The following is a 21,871-nucleotide window of genomic DNA, read 5'->3' as shown; positions in this document are numbered from 1 at the left end:
GTTGACAGATATTAGATACAGGAATTCGGTAGCCTTAGTTGACAGTATATGAGATACAGGAATTCGGTAGTCCGAGTTGACAGTATATGAGATACAGGAATTCGGTAGTCCGAGTTGACTGTATATGATATATGTAACGTCTGCTCTATTTACACGGGACGTAAAAGTTCGTTTTGGGATGGTTGTGGTGTGATGAACATAATTTAACACAGGATATAAAGTTTACTTACATTTAATAATCCACATGAAAATCCCGAAGGAACAATTCAATCCTATGATGTTTCATCAATCTTCCATACTATCACCGGCGCATTCACACACAAATCCAAGTCTACATATTTACCTCCGAACGGCATTCTGGTCCGTTGGTATGAAAACTACTGGAGAAAACGCCAAAGACTTTATTAACCAATCCTGACCTTTAACCCGGAAAATGACACGGGCGTCTCTAAACCCCTATATCGTCATTTCTAATTATAGCCCTAGGCACTGACCACTGGTCAAACGTAACAGTGTGCTACATAAATGTAATAACTGCTGACTTCAGATGCTTTCGTTTGGTTATTTGACATAGACAACGAATGAAGGTGTAAATGGCGACCGTGGCAGTTACACTGTAAGTACCTCAGTGGTTAAAAGTTTTGGCAAATCATGTTTGTACGGCGCTAGATTACGATGAACTTTGATATATATTGCTTCTAATGCTGCAAGTTATTACGGATGAACTTTTAGAAAGCCAATGAGTGATTTTTGAGGTACTTTCCCTTGTTTAGAAAATTGTGAATAGCGCCATTCCTTTGTTCTGATATCGTACGTGACGAGCAAAAAAATGGAGGAAGACAAAAACCAGCCTGCAGGTACTCCCGATGTCGACAACAAACGGAAAACCTGTGCTAGTACCCCTAGTCCCAGTGTCCCGTCCCAACCGACCCACAGAAGAAGAAATTCTATGGGTGATGTGGAATATACGGAGATGACTCCATCTTTGAAATTAGATGTAGGAAAAGGCAAGGTTGTTGACTTCAATTCTTTGATACAAAATACCGTCTCTAATCCTGCTTTTGCGGCAGCAATTGCCCCAGTTTGGGTGGAAGCTATGGTTCCACATTTTAAAGTGATGATGACTGCAGTGGTTACGGAAATGAAGGGGGAATTGATTAAACCACTTCACCACAACATAAATGAATTAACAGATAGGATAAATGATCAGAGTGTGCAGCTCCAAAATCTAAAACAATCTAACAGTGAACTCACAAATAAATGTAACTTTCTCGAGAAAAAAGTTGAACAACTGGAAATTTGTGACAAAGAACAACAGCAATACAGTAGACGTAACTCACTGCGATTCCATAATGTCAAGTTAGCTTCCGGTGAGATTCATAACACTGATCAGAAAATAGTATCTATATGTTCTCAAATATCTGTCGACATTTCCGAAGATGACATATGCAGATCGCATATCATTGGTAAGCCTTACAACGGAAAATATCAGATTATCTGCCGTTTTCGGAATTGGAAAATAAAAAAATTCCGTGTTAGATGACCATTATATAACTGTATGTGTACAAAGTTCAGTTTTGTTTTGTATTATTTTGTTTACCTTCAGTTTGGTTATAACAATGTATGTTTACAAAAGTAAGATATATCTTTCTAAACATTCACTAAATTGCATAATGTCAAAGTTAGCAAAGATTGTTCTTTACTACAATGTATCTATGTATAAATTGTCAGTTTACTATTACCGATATGGTAATTTAAAAAAAAAAATACATTTTTTTTTTTTTTTTTTTTTAAATCTAAACTGTGTTACAAAGTTCAGTTTTGTACTTGTTTGTTTACCTAAAGTTTGATAAAAGTAATATTTCATAAAGTTTGATATATGTTACTAATAACTACTCTTTTTCATAAAGGTAAATTTCACAAAGTTTGGTTAAAACTGCATTTGTATTCATGTACATTCTGTCAGTTTATACGTTCTCACACAAATATGATTATAAACAATGATTTATTTTTAAAATGTCAAACCACTTAAGTTTTGATAACCATTATATATACATGCTTACTAAGGTGTTCTTTTTTGATAATCACCCCAATTAGATATACAGACTTCAAAAGTTTGTTTACTTTTACCTACTAGGTAATCTCATAACAAAGTTGATAACTACTATCAATGTTATTACATTCTAAAGTTTTCAAGAAGTTTGCAATTATTATCTACTGCTTATTAAGTGGCATTATTTTGTTGGTTTTTTCTGCTTCTGTTTTTCTTGTTTTGTTTTAAGTTTCACACATGATGTGTCAAATTTTTCACAAAGTTTATCAAAAATTACTTATACCAAGTGGTGTTTTGAATACTATTATCTCACCTTTTTTTATCACAAGAATATATAAAATTTACCTATTTGTGTGGATACTTGTACATTAAATATCTCGAAAGAATCTTTCAACAACTCAAAGCAGCAAAACTCACTAGCGCATGTAAATATTTTTGTGTGAATATTTTTTAAAAGTGTTTTCTTTTTGCTGTCAAACTGAATTATCACACCAATTTCTGAGTTATTTTCAATATGTATTTTATTTATCCCTTATTTCTTCTCTTCTTTCCTTAACTTACTTCTATATGTCTCTTGTAAATGTATCTGAGTGTTTTGGCTGCCTTTCTTTTTATACATGTATGCTAATTTTGATAGATGTTGCCGACTGCCTCCCAACTTTCTATGTAATATTTGATGACCATGGGTAATGACTTAGCACAGTACCGGGCGGCTATCGGTTGCTTCTATCAAAGAACTCACTGTTTTTTGTTTTCACGAAAGTTTATTTATCATTTAAAATTATTTGATGTTGTAAATAGTTGCAGGTCATTAGTAAACTTATTACTAACTTACGTATTTCATTCTATCCATGTTGTTTTATCTAGCGTAACCAATGACTCTTGTTTCCTACTAATATTACAACTTCTCCTACTATCATGTAACGACGTACACCCAAACCCAGGCCCTGTAGATCAAAGTAATTCTATATCTGTCTTTCATTTAAACATCCGTAGTCTTAGAAATAAGCTATCACAACTAGAAAATTTATCGTCCGACTATGATATTGTCTGTGTTACCGAGAATCACTTTGATATTTATATTAATGACGCTGATATACTCAAAATTCAATTTCCATCAAAAAAATATCTTCTGTGTACTCTGTATAGGCCTCCAAATAGCGCACATGCATTTTGGAACCATTTACGTAATTCTGTTGACACTGCTATTCAGGAAACTCCTCATATTATATAAGTTGGAGATATAAATGTTGATATGTTAACTGCAGAAAACACACACGCTGTTTACGATATTATCCACACGTTTAACATGACAAACACGATCGACAAACCTACGCGCACGACGCGCACGAGTTCCACCCTACTAGACCCCATCTTAATCTCAGACACGTGCACGTATAACTTTTCTGAAGTAATCGACATTGACGATGACCTGTCTGACCATAAAGCGACGACAATAGAACTAACAGTAGGGACTAATATTACAAGGACGTATAAACGAATCATAAGATGTTATAATGAAGCTAATTATGAACTGTTTAATAACAAACTAGACGATACGGACTGGGTTGACTTGTTCTCTACGACGCACTCCCCAGACGAAATATGTAAAAAATTTACTGATAAATATTTGGACATAGCCAGTGAGTGCATACCTACTAAAACTGTTATAATTAGACCTAACGACAAGCCCTGGTTTAATTCTGACCTTCGCCGAGAAATTAGGAAAAGAGACAGACTTTTAAAAGTTTTTAAATCAAATCGCTCTGTAAAAAATTTGACGAATTTTCGGAAACAACGTAACCATGTCAACAATCTTAAAAAACATACCAAAGAACTTTTCTATGCGGATATAAATGGTATTCTAGATCGTTATTCTTCTTCAAATCCACGAAGTTTTTGGAAAATTGTTCGGAGATTAATAAAAACTTCTGACACTGCTAATATTATATCACCGCTTGTACATACAAACGGAAATCTTGTAATGACAGACGTTGATAAAGCCAATATACTTAATGTTTACTTTGTTTCCATTTCCAACATTGACGAAACAGACATTGACGAGCCAGAAGTCGAACTAAGGACTGACGCTACGATATCAGACATACATTTTCAACTCAGCGACATTACCGACATACTTAAATCTTTATCTCTTTACAAAGCTGTAGGTCACGGCGGAATTAGCCACAATATGTTAAAAAATACAGCATTTTCTATAGCCTACCCATTATCATTAATATTTAGATACTCTCTTGATACTGGTATTTTCCCGGAACACTGGAAATTAGCAATAGCTATGCAAATATTCAAAAAAAGGGGATAAACACGTTTCTTCTAATTATAGGCCTATTTCATTACTCAGCACTATCGGTAAAGTTTTTGAACGTTTAGTAGTTAAATATTTGAATAACTATTTGCTTGAAAACTCACTTATTTATAAATACCAATCTGGTTTCCAATCTGGTCATTCTACCGTCCATCAAATGATAGAAATTTACCATACCTTATGTGAAAATTTGGAAAAAAATCAACCAACCTGTCTAGTATTCTGTGATATCTCCAAAGCGTTCGATCGTGTGTGGCATAAGGGACTGTATGTAAAGTTAGCGAATTATGGAATTAATGGGAAACTTCTAATTTGGTTAAAAAATTATGTAAGTAACAGGAAACAGCATGTTTTTGTAGGAAACAGTAAATCTTCCCTTAGGACTACTAATGCTGGCGTGCCACAAGGATCTGTATTGGGCCCACTACTTTTTATTCTTTACATAAACGACATATCTGATAATCTCGATAGTCTTTCAAAATTATTTGTTGATGATACCTCTTTATTATGTTCTGGTCGATCACCATTTGAAATTGAAATTAAAATAAATAATGACTTAGCAAAAATTCAAAATTGGGCAGAAACCTGGTTGGTGAAATTTAACCCTCTGAAAACGGAAGCCTTACTAATTTCAAATAATGAACATGAACATGTTATAGACACTAGATTTAACAATATAGATGTAGAATTTGTTGATCACCACAAACACCTAGGCGTAACATTAGATGTAAACTGTAAATGGTCTCGACACATTGAAAGCATATGCAAAAATGTATCTAAACAAGTAAGTATTCTCAGAAAGCTCAAATATATTTTAAATAGGCAAACTCTGTATAAAATTTACAAGTCATTTATTCTGCCTTTATTTGAATATTGCTGCGAGGTTTGGGATGGATGTTCTCTCAGTGATGCAGATAATTTGGAAAAATTAAAATTAGAAATTGCAAGAATAATTACCGGATTACCTTCCTTTGCTAGCAGGCTCTCATTATACTCTGAAAGTGGATTAGAACCTCTTGTAAATCGTCGTTCTAGAAGAAAACTACAACTATTCTATAAAATTACTAACCAACTCACTCCTAGTTACTTATCCACTGTATTACCTCCCTTGGTATCTGAAAAGTCACATTATAACCTACGTGATGCAAATAATTACTCTCTATCGAACTTCAGACTTCAACTAACAAACAAATCGTTTTTCCCATCTACTATTCGACTTTGGAATCAACTTGATCTAGAGATTAGACATAGTATCTCATATTCAGTATTTAAAAAATCTATCTCAAATAAAACACATGTACCTACCCATTACTCAGTTGGAAATAGAAAATCTAATATATAGCATGCGAGATTAAGAAACAAATGTAGTATTCTAAAAAATGACTTTTTTTCAATCGCATCGTATTGATTATCGCCATTGTCAGTGTGGACATCCTATTGAGGATGCATACCACTACTTCTTTTTTTGTCAAAATTACTTTGAACAGAGAATCGAATTGTTCCGAAATCTAAACAATTTCATGCCACTAGACCTGCAACTGTTGTTATATGGAAACAATGATTTATCCATTGAAGATAATTTTATGATCAGCCAAATCACTCAGAAATACATTCAAGACTCAAGAAGATTTTAATTCCCCGTTTTCTCTTTTCTTAATCAATATTGTGAAATATTATACATACATATATATATTGACAGTTAAAAAAAAGAAAATGTATTTATAAAGTCTCTTCCGATTCCGATAGCGCAAGAGAAATGAATATTTTTTCCAGAAGGCAATGGATCGAACGGAGAAAGCTTACCATGGAACAGGATATAACGAACATTAGAAATAGCAGTGTGTTTTTGTGCAGCGAATAGTTTAATCTTCTGCTATCGAAATCGGATTTGTTTTGTTTGCTTAGTAAAAAATTAAACTAAATTTATCAATTGAATATTTGAATAAATTCGAATCGAAATACCTCTCTCCCTGACTCTCTGTCTCTCTGTTTCTTTCTCTCTCTCTCAGGCTCTCTCTCTCTCTCTCTCTCTCTCTCTCTCTCTCTCTCTCTCCCCAAATATAATTGTTAATATTTCAAATGTCATGTCATCTTGTATAAAAATTGTAAAAAATCATGATAATTGGGAAAGGGCTTCATATAAGTTTGAAAACTTGTGCCCAATCCTCTTGTATATATTGATACAAATGAAATATGTTTAAATCAAAAAGGTGTAAACCGAAAACGGGTTAATTAACTTCTAATCTAAGGGAAGCAACTCGAATATATTTGGATGACTATAGCGTACAATACACTTCCTACACTAGGTAACTCTGAACACATAAGATGTAAAACTTGTCTTTAAATAAAACGTATCTACTTAACTCTTAAATATCCTTAATGGTATCTTAAACAACCTATCTATTTCCTAGTTCACTACATATACAGGAATTCAGTAGCCAGAGTTGACAGTATGAGATACAGGAATTCGGTAGCCCGAGTTGACAGTATGAGATACAGGAATTCGGTAGCCCGAGTTGGGGCGAGTACAAAACCCGGAAAGCACTCAGGCGTGAAGAGCTGACATGAAACTAGAATAAAACGGAAATAAAATGTTCGAAAAGAAGAGATAATTAAAACAAAAACAAAACAAAAACAAAAAAACAAAACAAAACATTTGACGATAAATATTATGGTGTCCTTTCTCATCAGAATTCCCAGTGGCATTACTAATCAGAACTTCCGGTGTCATTACTTACCAGAACTTCCGGTGTCATTACTTACCAGAACTTCCGGTGTCATTACTAACCAGAACTTCCGGTATCATTACTTATCAGAACTTCCGGTATCATTTCTTACTAGAAGTTCCGGTGTCATTACTTACCAGATCTTCCGGTGTCATTACTAATCAGAACTTCCAGTGTCATTACTTACCAGAACTTCCGGTGACATTACTAATCAGAAATTCTGGTATCATTTCTTACCAGAACTTCCGGTGTCATTACTTACCAGAACTTCCGGTGTCATTACTTACCAGAAATTCCGATGTCATTACTAATCAGAACTTCCGGTGTCATTACTAATCAGAACTTCCGGTGTCATTACTTACCAGAACTTCCGGTGTCATTACTTACCAGAACTTCCGGTGTCATTACTTACAGAACTTCCGGTGTCATTACTTACCAGAACTTCCGGTGTCATTACTTTCCAAAACTTCCGGTGTCATTACTTACCAGAACTTCCGGTATCATAACTTACCAGAACTTTCGGTGTCGTATTCTTTAACAATCACCTTCCTGCTCGCTTTGTCCACTTGGGAAATAAAAAATGATCGACGAAATGTTAATATAAACAGCATAACCATACATTTTTCTTGGTGAAATATTCCGCTAAGTATTCAAAATATGTTTTGATATTCTTTAGACAGAATCGATAATTAGGCCAAATCCATTTAATACATATATCGTACCTTTTATTTTCAAGGAACATATAAAAACAGCAGTCATTTCAAATATGTAAAATATGTAAATATATATAATATTTTAATAAAATATTTATTATAGAAGAGATGGTAAAGGGAATAGTATATGAGATATATTATACCTTTATATTTATTATATAAGATATGGTATAGAGAGGAATATATATGAGATATATAATAACTTTATACGATGTTTATGATATTAGATATTGTATAGAGAAGATTATACGAGATATATATAATATTTTAATAAAATATAATAAAATGTACAGATCCCCTTAAATATATCGGATTTCTTATAATTATTATAAAAGACATCATCGAATAATCAAGATTTTATCTAATTATATTAAAATACCGAATCATTTTTTCTCCGTGAATATTAAATTGGCTTGCAATAAAACAATATTTTTATATATTTCCTTTATAAAGAGGAACATTGCGTGACGATTTGATAATTAAAACCAGATACCTGTAATAGACAGATAGTTATCTTTGTCTGATAAAGTTCGGCACAGTATAATATAATATATACGTGAGTTTTCCCCGGGCACTCCGGTTTCCTCCCACAGTAAGTCCCCTCGCGCACTTCTATCCGGACCAACAAGCGGGATTAATATAAGTTAATATACATTGTTTCGAAATTGTTGTAAAAAAAATAAAGTTTACATTTTATAATATATATATATATATCTTAGCAACACAAACGACGAAGGAAGACAACTTTTTGACTCGCGCCCTGAACTCACGATCTACGGCACCCAATCGCCCAGCCAAAAATACCCACAGCTATATATACATGTATATAATTAGCGCTTTCACGTGTTTATGATTACAACTGAAAAGAATAGAATCCTTACAAAAGTAACGTTGTGTATTTGACAATACATTGAAATGGTATAACACCAATAACATACATTTCTGTACGCCTTTCTTCGATTTCATTTTGATCTGATGATCAATCATAGTAAAATATCGTACCGCCCTGCCTCCGCCATTTTGAACTACAACACATTTAATTACAATGGCGTTCTGGATCAGTTAATTTGGCACACGTGTACCTGTGTATCACGGTTTGGTCATTATTACAATGTACCTTTGTAAAAAAAAAAACGGAATCATATAGGACAATCCGGTCATTTTAATTAATTACTACATCCATTGTTTAATTACGGTGAGCAGCCGTGACTTGTTTAGATCTAGTTCAACAATGATAGCTAAATCGGGATTGTATTTCTGTATACAGTCATTTGAGTACAAAAAAAAATAAAAAATAAATAAATAAATAGAAATAAATAAATGAATAAATGGCAGAAAGACAAGTTTTATATTTGTATTTCATTTTATTGTATTCAGTATAAGTGTTACATTATAAGTTACTGACAATGTCACCTTTAAAAGTTCCATTATGTAACACACATCGTTCCCCAAACTGGTTTGTACCGATCTAAAGCAAGCTTAAATTACCGTTATAATTATCTGTGATATGAGCTATTAAGATTTAATCGGGACTTCAAACGATCTGCTACAATTCCTCTCCTATAGAGCTGAATCGACAACTTGAAAGTTTTAGATTTGTTTGTAAAGTTAGACTTTAATGGCGATCCCTCAGGATTCCCGCACGTGAACGTTGGACTGTAATGGTTGTTCTTCCTCTTCTCCTTGGCCTAAAGCACTGTTGTTTTAGATTATCTTTGGGACTATCTTTTTTATCGTTGCATGTTATTAAAAAAGGTAAAATACTAACCCTCACTAACGGGTCAAAGGTCACCAATGTTTCAACTTTTTTGTTTTTCAATATTAAAAAAAAGTCTATAGTCGATGAGGATGTCTTCGTGATGAATTTGATGTCCTCAATTTATCTATAACCTTTTCGTTTGTATTGAACATCGTTTTGAATATTTTCTTTGATCTTTTTAAATACCGAAAATATTTATGAATATATATTTTTTTATATATGTAAACGAGGTTTCATGAATATAAAGCATACAAGTACAAGTTTCTTGATGTCATTTCATCTTTGGTGATATTTCTTACTTCTTGGGGAGGAGGGGGGCGGGGAGGGGGGTCATAATATGTTAACCTTAATTACGACAACTCTGAAATGACCGTGTCCAATAAATCAATATATTTTGATGTGTTGTTGAAACCAACTTGTTCTGTTAAATACCACCTTCTGGTTCCGGTAGGGGTTCAAAGTTCAAAATGCCTTCACTTTGAAATATTTCTACAGTTCTATGCAGTCTTGATGCTTGCTATATAAGATCACCCGATGGCTAGGTGTTAGGTTTGGCTATCAAGTTTGTGAATCTGATGACTTTGACTAAAATTGTTTTATTTTTTTACAAACACGACTCTTAATCAAAACTCTTATATTTTATGGCAGCATACTGGGATGAAGGGTAATCTACGGAAGCCACAGCAAAAAATATATTATATCGTAATAACGACTTAGTATCTCGTAATAACGACTTATCTATGTCGTAATAACGACTTAGTATCTCGTAATAACGACTTATCTATGTCGTAATAACGACTTAGTATCTCGTAATAACGACTTAGCTATGTCGTAATAACGACTAAGTATCTCGTAATAACGACTTATCTATGTCGTAATAACGACTAAGTATCTCGTAATAACGACTTATCTATGTCGTAATAACGACTTAGTATCTCGTAATAACGACTAAGTATCTCGTTATAACGACTAAGTATCTCGTAATAACGACTAAGTATCTCGTAATAACGACTTAGCTATGTCGTAAGACATCATGTTACCAACGCAACAACGCTAAACTTGGAATTTCATGTATGAAATAAAGAGAAAAGAATGAAAGTATTACCTTCGCCATCTTATATCTGAAAACTGTACATATGACATTCATACGGAAGCCGAATAGGACCAATGAAAAAAAAATTGGCATCATTAAAAAAAAAAATCAAAAAAAATCGTATATTGGGATTCTTTCTTGTTTACACGGGATTCTTTCTCGTATATACGAGTTTATTTCTCGTATATACGAGTTTATTTCCGTATATACGAGTTTATTTCTCGTATATATGAGTTTATTTATTTTTTAATGATGCCAACTAAGTTTTCTTTCATTGGTCCTATTCGGCTTCCGTACCTTCATAAAATACAAAATATGAAAAAAATGAATACTTTTAAAATGCTGTCATTGTCACACTATTTGGACCAATAGTGAATTTGCCCTCATATATATATGTTACCTACTAAGTATCTCTCAGTGACCTTGGCTGCATTACGGTACCTTACCACAACGTAAAGCTCGATAGTATGGCTATGGTACAGTTGGTCATTTGTCTTAAGTTTGGGGATTTAATGTCGCAATATTAGGGGTAATTAAATATAGGGCAAAATATGCCTATCACTGAGGAATCGCAGAATGGCTCAACTTGGCACCTCTCTCTTGTGGGTCGCCAAAACCAAGAAAGGGAGAACAACGTAGTGGACACAAATGGAAGGTAAAAATGGCCAGGACGGTGATGTGTATAAAGTCCTGTACACAGCTGAAAATCAGAAAGTTTGAGTGGATGACTTACAGCAGTAATTTTATAATGGTGCAGTGAAATTAATTAATATAGACATGTACTTCGGCTAGATAATGTCAGTTATGTTGTGAACATTGATTTCAGAAGTACAAATGTACTACAAAATACTAAAGTACATGAATGTTTCACTGTTTTTATAGGAGTTATGTCCCATTAAGTATTAACTTTTCATTTGGAACTGTTGACAACCCAGTGTGTTCTCTATAAAGTTTGGCTGTAGCTACCCCTAACAAAACCATTGATACTGTTGAAGAAATATGGCTACTTTTTGTGATAAAAGCAAGGCATTGGATTGTATGTGGCACCAAGAACTAATATGTAAATTCCTTAAAGCGGAATCATTAGGGACTTATAAAAGATACTACAGAACCGACAACCTGTACACTGACAGTCACAAAAATGCAAAAAATTATACCCACCATATATAAAACACTATCTGATTAACACCAACAAATGAAGAAGAAAAAAACAAGAGGCCAATGGCCTCGTTGGTCTTTGGTCGTCTCGTTGCCATAATTGTTAAAATGTTTTGTTAAGTTTGTGTAGGACAACAATAAGGTATTGAATGAAGAGGTAACCCCAGTAGAAATTAATAAATATTCCCGGCAACGACATTAAATTCATTATAAGAACTTATTGGACCTATTGGGCTCTATTCAGCGAGAATGAGTCATCGCGATAGTAAGACATATACAGTATATAATTCCCCAGACTCTCGTCCTCGCTCGAGACTACCTCATCTCGTTTGAGGCAGTCTCGAGCGAGGACGAGAGTCTGGGGAATGCGAGACTATCTATTAGGACAGTAGATATACTCGTCAATTTCTCCACAACCAATCAATTTAGGATCACCAAATTTTAGAAGTGTTCACTTAACACGATATGAAGCGTCCGTCCACTTTTCAATGCTTCGCCTCTTCTAGGTTTTAAGCAATTGTGTTAACAAAAATGTACAAAATTCGACTTCCGGTGTTCAAAAAACCTCAACCCGCAGTGTAAGGCCTCTGGCTAGCCAGAGACCTAAAATGATAACAATGTCTCAATAATGCTCGTTTTTCGACATAGCCGTATAATAGTCTTTTAGTCCCGGATATGACGCGACGGGTGGCGTTACTGGTCAAGATGAAGTATTGTGATTGGTCAATGTAGCGGTAAATGCAAAATGCAGATATGCAGGTAAAAACGAAACAATTAAGATTGAATGCTAGCTGAATAAGTGCATGTATCTTTTCAAATGACACATTGATAACATTATATAAACACATTAGTTCGTTAATTAATGCCACCAACAGTTTTACATTATAACCACCAGCATTAAGACTATGCCGTTTATCTTTTTTTTTTTTAAAGATATTTCATGTAGGTATAATCTCACCAGAGTAACATGTCATGTTGACTGTTGATTAGCAGACGAGTCGATATTCAGGGAGGGAAAATAGGTATACAGTGTACATGTCATTTGCGGATCTGTTATAATCGAGATATCATAATCTCAATATATTATTGAGGACATTTATCATCAGATCTCATTCGATAGATAATCGGGACATGGCAAACGAATAATCTCAACGTTTTGAAAGATGATCTTTAATTAAAACCGACTTTAATTAGTGTATTCAATTTCAATTTTATTCTCTTTCATAATTCAATGTATAGAGAAACATTTACAATATGTGGTGTTTGTAGTTGGTAGTACACAGCACTGATTCATGGTATTCTTAAATGAGTTGTTTTACCGAGAGCTACGTAACATGTCAATGGATCAAAAGCTGGTCCCGAGCAATAACGTCCAAAATATCAACAGTTTCGTCTCCCTCCGATAATGGAATAAGCTCCTCCCACAATAGTTTTCATTCAAAGAAGTAGTTGTAAATGTAGATTAAAGTGCAATGTTATTAACACTGAAATCAACCTACATTCGCATCAGGGCAGACATACCGGAAGGCCGATTGGGGCTTATAAGAGGGCCTTTGATTACATTGTGGTACTTATTCGCACCTGTGTTTGAAGATAAAAGCGCAGTCTTACTTGCAAATACCTACCACTTTAAGCCATAAAAACACGATTTTCCCCGGTGTTTTGACATCTATATTTTCTATACTTCTTCTTCTTCTTCTTTAATTATTGAACCTCCGTCAAAAATGACGATTACGGTCACAGAAAGGATCGTTGTATGCTTTTAAAAGAAGTAAAAAAAGTGCGGGGATTTGGGTACAGTGAGAGGGTTTTTTAGTGGAAACTATAAGATAAAAACATTATGAGGTGTTTTTACGGTGTGTGTTTGAGATCATCAAGGGCTGCATTGTGTATATGTGCCTTGAATATCTCTAGTGTAGTCGTTGTACTGCTGCCACCGGGAGGAGGTTCCATTGTGTTATTGTGTGTGGGAAAAAGGAGTATTTGTATGTGTCATTGGTGACAGATAGGTGTCTGAATGTGTAGGGGTGTGTTTGCCTTGTCCTAGGGTCTGCTGGGTGCATGATGCCGTGTGGGTCTATTGCGACATGATGGTGAATGATTTTGTATAATAGTATGAGTCTGGTCTTGAGTCTACGTGTTTGAAGTGTGGGCCAGTTGAGTTTGTCCATCATGTCTTGTACTGAACTTGTGTTGTGGTATCTGTTTTGTACGTATCGTGCTGCTCTGCGTTGAATGTTTTTCTGTTTGGTTGATTTGGTTTGTGTTGTGCGGGTCCCATATGGAAAAGCAGTATTCCAGTTTGGGTCTCACTAGGGCTTTGTATGCATGTTCTTTTATATGTTGTGAGTTTATTTTCAGGTTGCGTTTTAGGAAGCCTAGTGATCTGTTGGCATTTGCAGTGATGTTGTTGATGTGTGTATCCTATTTGAGATTTTTCTGTAATGTGAGTCCTAAGTATTTGCTGGCGTCGACTTGTTGCAGTGTGTGGTCGTGCAGTTTGTAGTTGTATGTTGTTTTGGTGCGTTTGTTTGAAGTGGATATGATACTGCATTTGTTTGGGTGAAATTTCATGAGCAAGTCTTGTTCCCACTGTCCTGCTGCGTTTATGTCTTGTTGTAATCTGTGTGCGTCGTCTATGTTGTGGATTGTCTTGTAGATGATGCTATCGTCAGCGAAGAGTCTGAGAGTGCTATGTATGATGTAGTCTGGTAGATCGTTGATGTATATGAAGAAGAGTATGGGGCCCAAACAGGTTCCTTGAGGTACTCCTGAAGTGACTTGGCCTTTGTTCGATTGTTTCCCTTCAAGTAATACTGTTTGGGTGCGGTGTGTTAGAAAGTCTGTAATCCATGTGGGTGTGTTCCCTGTAATTCCGTAGTATTTGAGTTTGTATTGGTAGCGTTTGTGTGGGACTTTGTCAAATGCTTTGACAAAGTCCATTATGACAATGTCTGTCTGTTTGTTTGTATTGTTATTTAGTGTTAGGTCGTGTATGAATGTGGCGAGTTGTGTTTCGCATGATCTTGATGAGTGGAAGTCGTGTTGGAGGTTGTAGAGAATGTTATTGTCCTCTAGATTTTTCATTGTTGCGCCGTGATGATGTGTTCCATGATTTTGCATGCGATGCAGGTGAGTGAGATTGGGCGGTAGTTAGTGGGATTGTGTTTGTCTCCTTTCTTGTATATTGGGTTTACATTTGCGTGTTTCCAGTCGTGTGGTAGTGTCCCTGTGCTGAGTGAAGTGTTGAAGATTTTTGCGAGTATGGGTACTATTGGGTCTTTGAGCTGTTTAAGAAGTTTGCCGTGTATTTGGTCAGGTCCTCTCGCTTTGTGGGGATTTATGTTTCCTAGTAATTTGTCTACTTCGTTGGGTGTAATGTGGATTTGTGGCATGGTGGGGTGTGGCGATGGTCCTTTGTCTGGTATATTGTTGTTCTGTTCTGTTGTGAATGCGGCTTGAAATTCATGATTGAGGATGTTTGCTTTTACGGATGGGTCTGTAGTGAGATGTCCGTCTTTGCGAAGGGATGTGATGTCAGTATTTTCTTTTCTTGTGGTGTTGATGTAAGAGAATAGTTTTTTGGGGTTGTATTTTCGGTTAGAGTGTGGGGAGTCTGGTTCGTTTATGGGTATGTCTCTGATAATTTTTTCTATGTAGTTTAGTTATGCGTTGCGTGTTTGTTTCTGTACTTCTGCTTTTATGGTTTTGTATTTTTGTGTGAGATGGTGGTTAGTGCGGCTTTTGGAGTGTAGACGTTTGGACTGCTTTATGAGGCAACGGAGGGGGTGTGTCATCCATGAGAGTCGGTGTTTGTAGGTCAGGAGTTTTTGAGGTATGTTTTTGCTTACTGATTCGTGGAGTGTTGATTTAAACGTGTTCTACATGTGATTTGCTGTTTTGTCAGTCTGTTGGTTAAGTGCAATATCAAATTTGGAGAGGTCCTCTTTTATGTTGTCCCAATTGGCTTTGTGGTAGGTGTATATGCGTCGTGGTTGTTTGCGTCGCACGTGTATACATTTGCATAGCGCTACATACGTTTCATGTTCAATAAATTTGATTAAAAAAGTTTCCGAGTATTTTTAATATTTACAAATTTTGTTTCAAAAGTTTAAAGTTAAGTTCATATATAAATCATTTTTATTCGTTTCCATGTAAGCATGTAAGAAGTAACTCTTAATTCGTCCCCTCATGTATAGAATAAATACAGTTCACCCTCTCCAGGACGGCTACTAATCCCTCCCTAGCAGTGCCTTTAATATATGTACTGCACAGTACTATAAACCAGTTCCACGCGGGAAATCGTCTCGCTCTGATGAGTTCTTGCCTTACTTGTATGTGTTACCTGTGTTGTCTTGGTCATCGTTAGATGTGATAGTCTGATATATGTGATATACAGCTATGGCCAAACCTACATCTGAGGTTGTTGGAGGAGCCCACGTTGTGTTATACTCTGAAGATTTCAGTAATGACCGAAAACTTGATGCAATATTGGATCTAATCTCTAAAATGGATACCCCTTTGAACAATAAAGTTGAAAAAATACAGGTACTATCCGCCTTGTCTATTGAAGTGAATACGTTGGAGCACGAGTTGGGCAATGCTGAAGCGAAAAACGTTGAGTTGGAATACAAAGATTAATGATATTGTTTCACGGTCTCGTGACATAGAGGAGAGCACGTGACAAGTATGATTCTGTTAGTAGTAAAATTAAAGTTGTCAAAACCTCTGTGACTGATGTTAAGAAGAACACTGAAACCGATCTAGATATTCGTTGTCGTTCAATGAAGAACAATCTCACATTTAATGGATTGCATGGTGATCAGAAAGATGAAAATACGGAAGCACAATACGTAATTGTGTACGTGCAGAACTCCACTTCCACTTTGAATTCGATAACGTACAACGGCTTGGTCAATCGAGGAAATGATGGTAGGAATGTCGGAACCGCACCTGATTATCATGAACGTTCATACCACGACGTGCTTGAAACTACTCCGACAACTAGTCGCCCTGAGTTAGTACACGTACGACTGAGGGTTTTATCTTATACGGCAGCATTCAAGAAATTTTGAGAAATCATATAACCGGTGTTGTAATGTATAGTACACGAGGCTATGGCAATAAACTTATGTTTCAACATGCACTCTTAATTTATGTATTTAGGTGTTGTATAGAACGCCAAACGAAATGTGAGTTATAAGTTCCACAAAATTGTTAAAAACGAGCAATGTCAGTATCATTATCTTGTGTTGTATTAGCTGAAACCATCAGGAGCCTGTTAGCTTCATGTTGTAGATTAACTCGTAGGATGATGCTGGAATCCTGGAAGGGACTAAAGCAGCATGCATAAGGGGCCAACCTGCGAAACCGCTCCCATTGCTGTCGAGAGATTGCATCAGCAATTGAGTTTAACTTACCCGAAATATGAACAGCCCTAAACTGAATGTTGTGCAACATACACCCAAGAACAAATCGCCGTCAGGTTCAATGACTCTACTTGACCAAGATATTTTTTTCTGTTAAAAATGGACACTGGCCCTTCATTATCAGTGTACAATACATTTTGTTTTGTTCTGCAGCTTGGAATGGACGGAAAGATTCAATGGCTCTACTGGACTAAGATGTTTTCCTGTTAAAAATTTACACTGGCCCGTCATTATCAGTGTACAATACATTTTGTTTTCTTCTGCAGCTTGGAACCCAAGACAAAAGATGCCAAGACAATTGGAACCAGTTCGAGGAATGTCATGTCTCTAATTGTAACGTTCTCCATCCAAGCCTCAGGCCAAGAGAAGTATGCTCAGCTACAATGAAGGAAAGCACCCCTAACTTGTATGCTATCCCCCATCAGGGAGGAGCTGCACTGTCTATCCAATGTCTCTCAAGGAATCTACAATAACCACTAAAGAGTTGTAGAAACTCAAACCACATCTAGATCTGACACCGCCTCCCAATTTTCATCCTCCTCTAAAGCAACGTAATTTCTGTGATTCCATAACAAACACACATCAGAACATATCCAGTCACCTACGTCTTTGTTAAGTGTAGCACATATCCCATATGTGATCTCTTTTTTGTCGATAGGTCTGGACTACTTTCCATGTCGTTACGTTTTCCCTTTCTTCATTTTCCCTTTTCGTTTCATATATTTCCAGTGACTTGCGACTTACCACATGTTTTTTCTAGATTTCCTAGAAACATATGATGTACATGTACTTGGTTAATTGAAAGTTAGTTTTTTTATCGGATAAGTCTTTACATTACTTTTCCAACACTTTTGTTCTCAACGCTTTCCATTTCTCCCTTTGACTATCATTATATAGTTCTTTCCAAATCGTGCAATTGATATTGAAAGAAAGAAATTGATTTTTTTTTCAGAAACAATACAAGACCAACACCCTGTACGCTGTTTGAAGAATAATGGTCTAATGTGGTAGATCTTTCTCCGTTTCCTCTACTCTGGTCCGCATGTGGCAGAACAATAACAAAATGTCTCTGTTAATATCATATATCCTGAAGAAGTTTGTTCTGAACGAAATAGAAAACGTTCCTGTTGTGTAGTAGCAGATGCTGATATGGCATGAGTCTCCCGATCTTCATTTCTAGAGTTTCAAAGAAGGTAAATGTTGCGTCGTGGACATTGGTCAGCCCCTCAAAGATGTTTTGTTTTATTGCAGTTTCCTCCAGATATTGAAGATGCTTTACCTCTCCTTCCATTCCAGGAGTAAATAGGCAATTCCGTAGTTCTCTGAATATGTGATATTTGCATCTTGCAGGAGTGTTTCCAGCAATATATCTGATTTTGCCTCTACCTGGCGCTGTGATTTCTTCTTTTGTTTAGAGCATTATGTTTTATGTTGTTTGTTTTACATTTATCCTTATTTTCTTCTTCATCTGTAGCCTTCTCTTTCAGAAGTTCCTTCTGAATCACAAACATTGCAATTGTCAATAACTATATACTCAAAGGATCTGTCGCAATTTTTGGGACTGAATGCATATATTCTTCTGATTGTAAATGTACATTGAAAGTCTAAAATTCAGCAATATTTCTTTGCTTAACACTTTGATGCATTCATCACACCCTGTACCCTCTTATTTTGATCTGAAATCCATTCATCGAGGACACATATATTTCGGTTTATTTGTCTTTTGCAGCACAACCCCTTCTTCTTCTTGGGTGGCCATAAAGTCTTCTAATGTTCTCTGCAAGTAGGATTGGGATTTTCGTTCTGTTTCCTTAGAATAGCTATGTTCCTCCATTACATTTACCGTGTGCATGCAGTTTTTACTACTGAAATCTAATTCGTTACTGAAGTCAGAATCAGTCTGAAAATATTGTGTCAACTCCTCATCTGTTTAAGGCCAACATTTCACACAGGATATAACACAGCATTGAAGATCTTCCTTGATTTCGCCAAGACACGAAGACTCATAGGACTCACGCAATATGTTGTCTGTGCCGAGCCGCTACGTACTTCTTAGCCACACGCACATTATGGACTGAGTCATAATTTGTGAAATTACACTTTCACCATCACAGGCCACAAGAGTCATATGTTTAACCCCGAAGTGTTTCTGAGCAAGGAATTTCTTCCGGTAATGAGTGTCACCTTCATCCTTTGCTGTTAAAACAGAATCTGGCCAGGTAACTGGTATAATCTATAATATTTCTGTAGAATGTTGCTGGGATGGTTGTGATAAACTCTCCATCAATGAAATAGTTTCTGTTCTGAGGTTTCCTGTCTCTAACTCGTTTACTGATTTGGTCAGAGTGTCCTCACATTGTCGATACACTTCTAGAGGTTTCAGTATATTGGGGAATACAGATGAAAACAGTTTCAAAACAGCAATCAACAAAAAATGCCATAAACCTCATTTTTTTTATTGAGGGTTGCTGGTAAACATACACACTTGAATTCCTCCGGAATATGTGTTTGATGTATCACGGACATTACGTCAAATGAACTCGACCTCTTACAAAATTATTTTTCTAACCATCGACACTTCATCAATGATCAGAACATCAGTTTTTATTTTATTTTTTTTCCTCAAACCGCTCATGGTGTATAATTAGATAATGTAAAGCTTGATTGCTTTGACGGAAATCCTCTTATCTTACTAATCTATGCAGTGTCATCGAACTCATAGTATGTATTGCATACAGGCTCTTCCAGTGTAACAGGTAAGAGTCACCTTTCTACCGCCTGATTTCAGCGAATCAACACTCTTCGTCATGGTATATGGCTTACCTATGCCACCTTTTCCTATTGAAATCAATTTGTGATCATCACAGATAAGATTTTGCGCTTGCAAATGTTTAGAATCAATTTTCCAATATAAAAAGAATCGCTTGTAAACACTTTTGATATCACCCGTAGCTTACCTTGAGTTTACGTTGTACCCATACTGCTCTCGGAACGCCTCCAAAACAGTGCTCCGGCTGTCAGTTTCGATGTTTAGAAAGCCTCGCTAACTTCTGTTCAAGCTAACAGCTACGAGATGGAGGGAAACGATTAGATGGAAATAAAACTTTTTAACGGATTTATGGGAGATTATATAGTGATTATGTCGTGACGAAGATTTGTATTCGATTACGGTTACGGGTGGATATTTTCTAATGACAATACTTCTGTCAGTCGTATCATAGCGTTTGAATCGAGGAACCCCACTGTCGTCCCTTCCATTATGTTTATACATCGATAACCCCGAATTTTTATAAGGTTTCAGAATTGTGGTCGTTTACTGATGTCATATGTTACTCAAATCGCCGAAACCGAGCCCCTGTGCCACAGGGCTGAACTCAGGATGAGGTAGGTCAAATGAGGGTAGACTTTCATGAAATATCTTATTTTTTCAGAACTTGTTGAGAGGACCATACAGGTGGTTAGAGGGACTGTAAATCTCCCCGACATTACGGATATATACCAGAAAGTCAGCTTTACTGGATATCGGTAGGAACGTACAGAACTTTTGTCACAAATAGGACGTACAGGTTTATTCACAGTTGCTGCCCATGCGTCAAAACATAACAGCCGATTTCCTGAGTAGGTGTACCGACTCTGGCGTTTGGTGGACACGGCAATGGGGTTTTTGAAAAATATGAAGGAATCTTGGGCTCCAGATTTTTATAGATACAACATTAAGAATATTCATCAAGGTTACACTCTATTAACTCTATAAAACAATCAAACATGTGTCGTAATTGGCAATGAATGTTTGTGGCTCCAGAGTATTTTGTGAGCCCAGTATAGTATTCATGAGTGCTTCATATATGAAACATTTTCAAGCATTCCCAGTAAAAATTCAATCCGAAAGCAATTTCTATTGTATGGCAGTTTCTACCATTATTGATATGCTCTACTTTCACGGATCACAATTTACACTTAAAACCAAGTAGAATAAACCAATTATATTTCATGTGGACGTCTTGCCCCCATGAATCTTTGCTTAATAATCAAACTGCATATTTGCCGGTATAACGAGGTAAATGTGCCTCCCACTTATTGACACATTGAGATAACTAGCTCGAATTCCCTATCCTTTGCACCTGTTGTCGAATCCTCTCAGATTTGAAGTGCTTTTAACATTCCACTGATGTGACATGATCACATATGTTAACATACTATCATATGTGTTTATCAGTTCTGTATTTGTGTACTCGAGTACAAGGTTTGGGGAGGCGTTGTCTGTATAGGTGTTGACGCTCGATACAATAAAATCTCTATTAACGAGAATATTTCCATCATTTCCCTTTTTGTTGTTTATACCTAGTCAATAATAACTAGTCAATAATAAACTTATCGATCACGCGCTCCTTTTAACATGTCTCCGTGATTGTGTTCGTAAATATTTCTGTTCGGGGTCATTTAAACAGCTAATCCAGTCAAAACAGTGATATTTTACAAGCCTATAAATTGTAACTATAGTGGAATTTAACAGAAATAACTTTTCGTATATATCATGGTGAACCGTTGGACTTGTTGTTGACATGTCTATTGTTAAGCTATTTGTAAATTTCAACAAAACATGCAAAATGCATG

Source organism: Pecten maximus, chromosome 8 (genome assembly GCF_902652985.1).
Source record: "Pecten maximus chromosome 8, xPecMax1.1, whole genome shotgun sequence".
Lineage (NCBI taxonomy): Eukaryota > Metazoa > Mollusca > Bivalvia > Pectinida > Pectinidae > Pecten > Pecten maximus.
Note: the sequence above shows the minus strand (reverse complement) of the source record.